Below are 8452 nucleotides of genomic sequence, written 5' to 3' on the forward strand. Positions count from 1 at the left end.
CTGGAGTAAATAAAGGTATTTTTGTAGTGTGGTGTGTGGAGACAAAGATGAAACAGACCATAGCAGGCAGCCCCAGTTTCACTGAAGGCCAGCGTTTCATTCTTAAATCTCATACAAATATCATCCAGGGCTATTACATCCACTCTGAGGTAAAAGTCAAATTTATCCTCTTTTTCGAGAAAATTGATGTTACAGAAGCTACCCCCAGTTTATCTTGAGCTTACCTGCCCCTCAGAGCAGTGGCCTTGAGACTACTCACCCCAGTTTGAGAAGCAATGATTATAAGTAATGAGAAGTTAGTGAAAGAGTTTGAACTGGGAGACATCATGTGCCAAATGATTTAAAAATATTCGACTGGCAGGAATGTGTGGGGTGGATTAGATGGAAGGGGAGTCTGGTCCTGGAAATTGTGTAAACACTGCATTAATAAGTGCAGTAATAACTTGCATATGCCAAGCATTGTTTAAGTTTAGGCCCTGTGCTGTCAGATCTTCTGGGCACTTCTCTACCCCAGATTGGGTGTTTCCTAACTGTTGAAATATCTCACTTTATCCCACATCCAACACAGACCACCATTTATCTTAATTACACCTGGAAGGTACTGTGATCCAACTTGTCCCTGCTGTCATTCTCACCTGCCCCCTCCCTGCCTCACCTGGTGCTTCCCAACCTGCCTAGACCTGACATAAGCCACTGAATCCTGAGTGATCCACACTCCATTATCTGAAAACAGGTATGGAGGTACCTTTTCTAATTCTGAGCTTCTGCTTTCTGTGCCTTTTTTCCTAAGAACCCCTCATTCTTTTAAATAAGCCTGAGAGCGGAGATGCCCTTCAGTACTTTATGTCCTCCCTCTCTGCAAGTTGACCTGTACTGATGACTCCCCTTCAGGCAGGGGACAGGCAATACTTCCCATATCCACCGAAACACTATTCTTTGTGGTTGCCTCAGGCACATTCCATGTCTGATCACTGCTGAGCTGCTGAGCTCAAGGGAGGCTGCTGGTTGGATCAGTTTGATTCTTAGGGTTGGAACAAGGAACATGCAGAGAAAATTTATGCTTCTTATTGTTAGTTTTTAAATATGATTAATTTCTCTAGAATTAGCATATGATACAACTACTCCAGTTCTTAGTGTGTATCCAAAAGAATTGAAGGCAGATTATGTGTACACCCATTTTTGTAGCAGCATTATTCAACAATAGCCAAAAGGGAGAGATGACCCAAGAGTGTCCATGAATGGATGAATGGCTAAACAAAATGTATACAACGGACTAGTATTCAGTCTTAAAAAGGAATGAAATTCTGACACATGCTACAACATGGATAAACCTTGAAAACATGCTAAGTATAATAAACTCAACCCAAAGGCACAAACATTATATGATTCTGCATATATACAATATCCAATATAGGCAAATTGATAGAGACAGAAAGTACAACAGAAGAGAGGATGGAGTAACAGAGTTTCAATTGGGATCATGGAAAAGTTCTGAAAATGGATGGTGGTGATGGCTGCACAATGTGGAGACTGGACTTAGTAACACCAAGTGGTAAGCTTAAGGTCTGGGGTTACAGTTCAGCAGAGCACTTGCCAGCATGTGTAAGATCCTGAGTTTGGTCTTTAGTACCTCAAAAACAAATAAGTGGGGCACTTGAAATAGTTAAAATGGTAAATTGTATAATATGCATTTATATATATATATATTTTTTTTAAAGAGAGAGTGAGAGAGAGAGAGAGAGAGAGAGAGAGAGAGAGAGAATTTTTTTTTTAATATTTATTTTTTAGTTCTCCGCGGACACAACATCTTTGTTGGTATGTGGTGCTGAGGATCGAACCTGGACCGCACGCATGCCAGGCGAGCGTGCTACCGCTTGAGCCACATCCCCAGCCCCATTTTTATATATTTTTATATCATATTTTTTTCATCATTTAAAAAAAACTTATGGCTGAGATGTAGCTCAGTAGTAGGACACTTACCTAGCATGCTCAAGGCCCTGGATCCCCCAAAACACAATAACAAAACAACACTTAAAACATCAGTTTAGGGGTTGGGGCTGTGGCTCAGCGGTGGAATGCTTACCTAGTACGTGTGAGGCGCTGGGTTCAATCTTCAGCACCACATAAAATTAAATAAATAAAATAAAGGTATTGTGTCCAATTAAAACTAAAAAAAAATTTTTAAATATCAGATTAGTTAAAACTTTCCTACTTAATTATTGAGTTTTGTATCTTTTCTATAGTGAGTTGTCATAATGAGCAATTAGTTTATATAGCCCAGGTTAAATATTCTGATGCACTGTTGGATGTGGTGTTACATACCAGTGACTCAGGAGGCTGAGGCAAGAGGATAATAAGTTCAATGTCAGCCAGGGCAGCTTAGCAAGACCCTGTCTCAAAATAAAATTTATAAAAGGTCTGGGGAGATGGGTATGGTGGTGCATGCCTACAATCCCAAGGTCTTAGAGGCTGAAGCAGGAGGATTGAAAGTTCAAGACTAGCCTCAGCATTTAGAAAGACCCTAAATAACTTAGTGAAACCCTATCTAAATATATATATATATATATATATATATATATATATATATATAAAGAGAGAGAGAGAGAGAGAGAATTTTAATATTTATTTATTTTTTTTAGTTTTTGGTGGACACAACATCTTTGTTTGTATGTGGTGCTGAGGATCGAACCCTAGCCGCACGTATGCCAGATGGGCACGCTACTGCTTGAGCCACATCCCCAGCCCTATATATATTTTTAAAAAATGCTGGGGATGTCACTCTGTGGTTAAGCACCCTTGGGTTCAAACACCAGTAACCCCTCTTCCTGAAAAAAAGGTCTGGGGATGTCGTTCAGTGGTAGAGTACTTGCCTGGCTTCCACAAGACCCTGGGCCCAATCCCCAGTATTTAAAAAAAAAAAAAAAAAAAGATTCTGACATATATCTTCAGTTTAATATGTAAGAGAAAAAGTTGAAAGAGATAGAAATAATAATGCACAGTATTCACCCTAGTCTAGGTAATATTCTTAACTTACTCTTTTACTAGTCACACCTGAGTTTTGTATAAGAAATGAACAGTATCAGTGTCATTGTTGATGGACATGTTTGGGTTTTCTCTCCTTTTTGGCTACTGTGAATAATTCGGCTATGAGCGTAAGTGTCTTCAGTTCTTTTGAGTTTATACCTAAAATGAATAAATGACAAAATCTTTAGCAGGGATTATTAGGTTTAGAGCTGGGGATGCAGCTTAGTTAGTGGTAGAGTGCTTGCCCAGCGCTGAAAAAAAAAAAAGTGTCTATGTGAGTGTGTATATAGCATGTATACATAGAAAATATACTTAAAATATATGACAAATTATTAGCCTATGAAATATGGATACAATTTAATGTTGAGGTTAACTTTTTATTAGAAAAAAATACCAGATTATATTCTTTTTATAGGAAAATGTTCTGACAGTTTTTCTCTTCTCATGCACTATTGTCTATTTGTTAGGACAGTAATCCCCAGGACTGCTGAGGACAGTCCTAAAAGTGACCCCAGAAGCCTGCAGCACATGCCTGTAATCCCAGCTACTGGGGAGACTAAGGCAGGAGGATCTCAAGTTTGAGATCAGGCTGGGCAACCTAATGAAACCCTGTCTTGAAATAAAATTATTTTTTAAAAGGGGTGGGGGTGCTGGGGTGTGGCTCTTGCCCAGGCTGTGCAAGTTCCTTGGTTCAATCCTCAGTAGGGCAACAAAAGGAAGGGGAGGGGTGGGGAGGGGTGGGGAGGGGAGGGGAGGGGAAGAAGGAAGGAAGGGAGGGAGGGAGGAAGGGAGGGAGGGAGGGAGGAAGGAAGGAAGGAAGGAAGGAAGGAAGGAAGGAAGGAAGGAAGGAAGGAAGGAAGACAATGACATCCAGATAATAGATGAACACTGGAGATGGCAGATGACAAGCCCCATGAACACACCAGGCTTCCTGTCAGTGAAAATAGCTTATTATGTGAACTGGCATAGAGAAGATCCTCAGTGATCTTTGTTTATTTTTAGGTTACACTTGCACACTGTGGTTATGCTAAGTGTGACAGTGGAATTTCACATTAAGAGATGGAATGCCAAGTGTGTATTGATAGAACATTTCATCCCTTGGGCAAGGTGTTTCTGTTTGTTGCTTTTAATGCACAAACGTAGCTGTTAATTACAGAACTGTCATATTTCTCTGATTCTATTAAGCACACACTGGCATTTTTAATTTATTTATGGAGTAGCTAACACACTCTTGGTAACTAAGCCATGTGTTTTCAATCTCTTCCATTTAATTAGCGAATCTGAAAATGCTCATTACTTATATCTTTCTGAGAGCAATTTGTCAAAGGTTAAGATTGGAGAATATTTTTAAGATTATGTATTCCAGAGGAAATGTATGTTTTTCAGCTCTTATGAACTGAAATATTTAAAAACAATTATGGTAAAGGTTAGGATATTTTTATTTATTTATTTTCTTTTTAGGAAACATTTCTTTGAAATCATCAGCAGGACTCAGGCTCAGAGGAAGTCTCTGCTGGAGTCTTTTTTTAAATGCCCCCTTTCCACTCCAGCAAAGCAATCACACTCTATCTTTTCCTAGAAGTTACTCCGTAGCAGGGTGGAGATTCTTTTCCAGTTATTTCAGTAAAAAATACAGTGAATGAAAACAGCTAAGTGTGTGTGTGTGCGCGCGCACACACGTTTAAGTCAATCATGTTTAGAGACTTAAAGGTCAGGATTAAAGGAGTAATCAAGAGATAGAGAAGGGACACAGAACAGGTATAGTCCATGTAGCTGTGGCTGGGAGAGAAATGCCACAGAGCTGGAGTGAGAGGACAGAGGCCCTGAGCTCAGAGCAGAGACAGATATCTGAAGACCACAAGGAAGCCATTTGGAGAGAATGCTCTTGGAGGCTGAGCCAGCATTCCCCCTCTTTCCCTTGGCCACCTCAGAACCACTTTCTTTTTAATTCTCCTTTCCACCCCTACTCCACACTCTCTTCCCTGCACCTCACCTCTCTCCAGTGCCTTGGGGTAACAGTGGTATGACAGTGGCCCTTAAGACAGTGCTCGGGTAGCTGTTCAGAAGCCTTTTAAATGGCAGGACAAGCTTCTGCCCCTTACCCTTCTTGAGGGAGCATGTTTGAGGGTGGGGTAGAAGATGGAGGCTGAGCAGCTGTTCCAGAACCAGGTCTGCAGGAAGCTAAGAGTCACCTGCCAGCCTGGGACCCAACTTGGGCCTGTTTACATGGCTGCTGTTCCTTTTGTAAAATATGGCCCCTCGTATTCCACTACTAGTGGAAGAGCACCAGGAATCTCCCCCCAGGATCAGAATTGAGTTCCAGTCCTCAGCGTCATCAATTAGCTCTCAGGCCCTCAGTTTGCTCGTCTAGAGAGCAAAGGCTTTGGTCCCTGCCAGAGCTGCCTCTGTAATTACTACTGGTAAAGTCAAATGTGTTCAGCGCTTGGCAGCAGGTTCTGATGTACATAACCTGATCTACCAAGTAAAAATTGTTCTTCAAAAAACCACTGCCCTTAAATAGAGGGTGCGAGTCCTGTTTGAACATGCTCTCTCTGTGGGAAGACTGTTTTGTGGGTACACTCTGAAAATATCACCTTTCTTCTTTAAACGATGTCCCGAGGGCTTCCATCAGCTCCCATGCTAACCCACCTCTATTATTTAATCATCAATCACAGCAAATTCTTTAGTCCATGAAAACCAAGATCCTTTGATAGTTTTTCTTCTCCCAGCTTTAGTGGAGATCTGGTCCCTATCCCCCTCAAGATTTCAGAGGCCCTATAGTAAAGCATGATGCCTGCCGTGCTTACCAGAGCTGCTTCTTGGGTTCAGCTACACGTTCAGACTCACAATTCTCCCAGAGACCACACTCGGCCCTAGATAACTCAAAAAAACATAGGAGGAGTCACCACTGACCCATAGGACAATGTCAAGAGCTCATCTCTACACAATGTATATATGTATTAAAACATCACATGGCACCCCACAGATGTGTACAATATTTGTGTGTCAATTAAAAAATAAGCAGTTAAATAAGAAGTTCATCTCATGGGAGTATTGCTATCAGTCAAGCATTAGTAGTCAGCTCAGGTGTTAGGCAGGTATAGACTCCCTCCCATCCTCCAATTTAGTGGCCAATGTCTTCTACAGTACTTCCATGGGTATAGATTCCAGGAACCTCACAAAGGACAAACACTACTGAAAGAGTCACCACACTCAGAGAGGACCAAAAGATGGTGCCCCACCAGGTATTTATAGTTCCCACAACTCAGCACCATAAAGCATGCCTTATTCTCCCCATTTGCACACAGGTGATGATAAACAATAGTGCCAAGAATTCCTGTCTCCCTGGTGCTTTCTACTGTTTTACAGTGGCCTCATTTTGAGTGAAATTTCTGATCTTTAGTATGACTATGACAGAGTTTTAACACAATTTGAGTGTATTTAAAAGAAATATAAAATCCTAATGTGCTCTAAAGTATAACAATGTTTCTCATATAATGATAATTGGTCTTTTCTGTAATTATTTCAGAACATATGTACAGGCTAAATTAGCAAGTAGAGTTGGGCATTGGAGGGGCATGATTATATTTGCAGGTAACTAGGAAGCCTGAGGCAGGAGGATTGCAAGTTCAAGGCCAGCCTGGGAGACTCAGAAAGATTCTGTCTCAAAAAAAAAAAAAAAATGGTAAAAAGGGCTGGGGATGTGGTTCAGTGGTAGAATACTTGCCTAGCATATGCAAGGCCTTAGGTTCCATCCCCAGTACTGCAAAAAATTAGCAAATACATCTGAAAATACCTCACATATACCAGACATTCAATAAATGTTCGTTGAATCTGCCTTTTGTTTCCTAAATTGGGAGGTGGATCCAGATGATTTGTAGCTTTGAGCACTACTCTTCTACACAGGGTCACAGCAGGCCTTTAGCTCTGTGGGGCTCCAAGTTTTAAGGGTCTCCTTGCAGAGTTCATTCCTAAACCACAATTCAATCTTCACTGACAGCAAACACAGTGCCTTTCAACCCTAGATCAATAAGCAACAATGTAGTAAGCTACGGGATTCTGGATCAAATTAGGCCATCCAAATCACTGTCTTCCAGATGCAGCTGGAGGACAGAGGCACGCAGCTGTAACTGGAGCCTGCAGGACCTCTCCTTCCAGAGACCACACGGGCACCAGAGAGTTCCTCTACACCAGAGACAGGGCTTGAGGAAACGCTTTGCTAAATATAGTTGTTCCGATGATCAGGCAGAGCACACACCTGCAACAACTGAAGATCAGTAGACCAGGAATCAGAGGAGGGAGCAACTCCCGAGGCCCTTCATAGCCTGGCCCCCTCCCAGGCTCACAGACACATTCTCACCTTTGCACCTCCTGTTCCTTCTCCATGGAAGGTCCCACCCCTCACCCTGTATTTTATTTTATTTTTTGCACTGTGATTGACCCAGAAGTTCTACCACTGAACTTTTAAATTTTTATTTGGAGATAGGGCCTCCAAATTGTGGAGGCTGGCCTTGAATTTGTGATTCTCCTTCCTCAGCCTCTCTAGTCACTGGGATTGCAGCAAGCACCACTGTGCCTGGTCCTTACTCATCGTTAGATGAGTGAACTACCACCAACAGAATGCTTTCTTCCTTGCTCTTCAAGGACTTGGCCCTTATCTCTTGAGGCTTTTATGGAGTGAGCAAATCTCTGATGTAATTCTCAACCCTTGACAGTGGTCACTTAAAGAAGTGTTCATTTATTCTGCAAATATTGGGATGAATATTTATGCCAGATACCACTCCAGGGTGAGAGTACACAGTGATGTGTGTGCCGAATCTCCAAGGATGAGAAAACTGGGTAAGGGAAGGGGAGGGAGAGGAACAGAGTCCAAGCATCTGTTCATGCCTCCCCCCCCCCCCCCGTGTGTTGGGTCATAGTCCTGAGACCAAGTCTTAGGCAGAGTGATGTGGGGGTACATGAGGTGCATTCATTCCAGACGAGAGACACAAAAACCTCTTTTACAAGGTCGTTCATGCTCTTTAACTTTCTCCTGGGCGGATGCAGATAGGTGGAGACCTTGGAGCGGCATCACTGGAAGGAACTGAATTATCACTTTGGTTGGGGTGGAGAAGGAATTATCAGAAAAACATATGAGCAGAAATAGATACTGCTTGATTATAATATTCAGGTGGGGGCCATTGTCCAAAGGTCTTTTGTATTTACACTTCAAGGATCTTTTTTTTTTAATTGAGACCTAGGATAATATCAGAAATTTAAAATATCCTTGGAAAACAACAAATGTTATATGATGGAATAAATATTATGCACCGTTTGGAGCATATTGTACCAGTTAATTATCTTTAGTAAGAAAATGGTGAAGACTCTTACTTTGGGCTACGGAGAGATACTTTCTATAGCTCTGTTTCTGTAGATTTGCTTCCATATT

Source organism: Spermophilus citellus (assembly GCF_964194105.1).
Source record: "Spermophilus citellus genome assembly, chromosome: 7".
Lineage (NCBI taxonomy): Eukaryota > Metazoa > Chordata > Mammalia > Rodentia > Sciuridae > Spermophilus > Spermophilus citellus.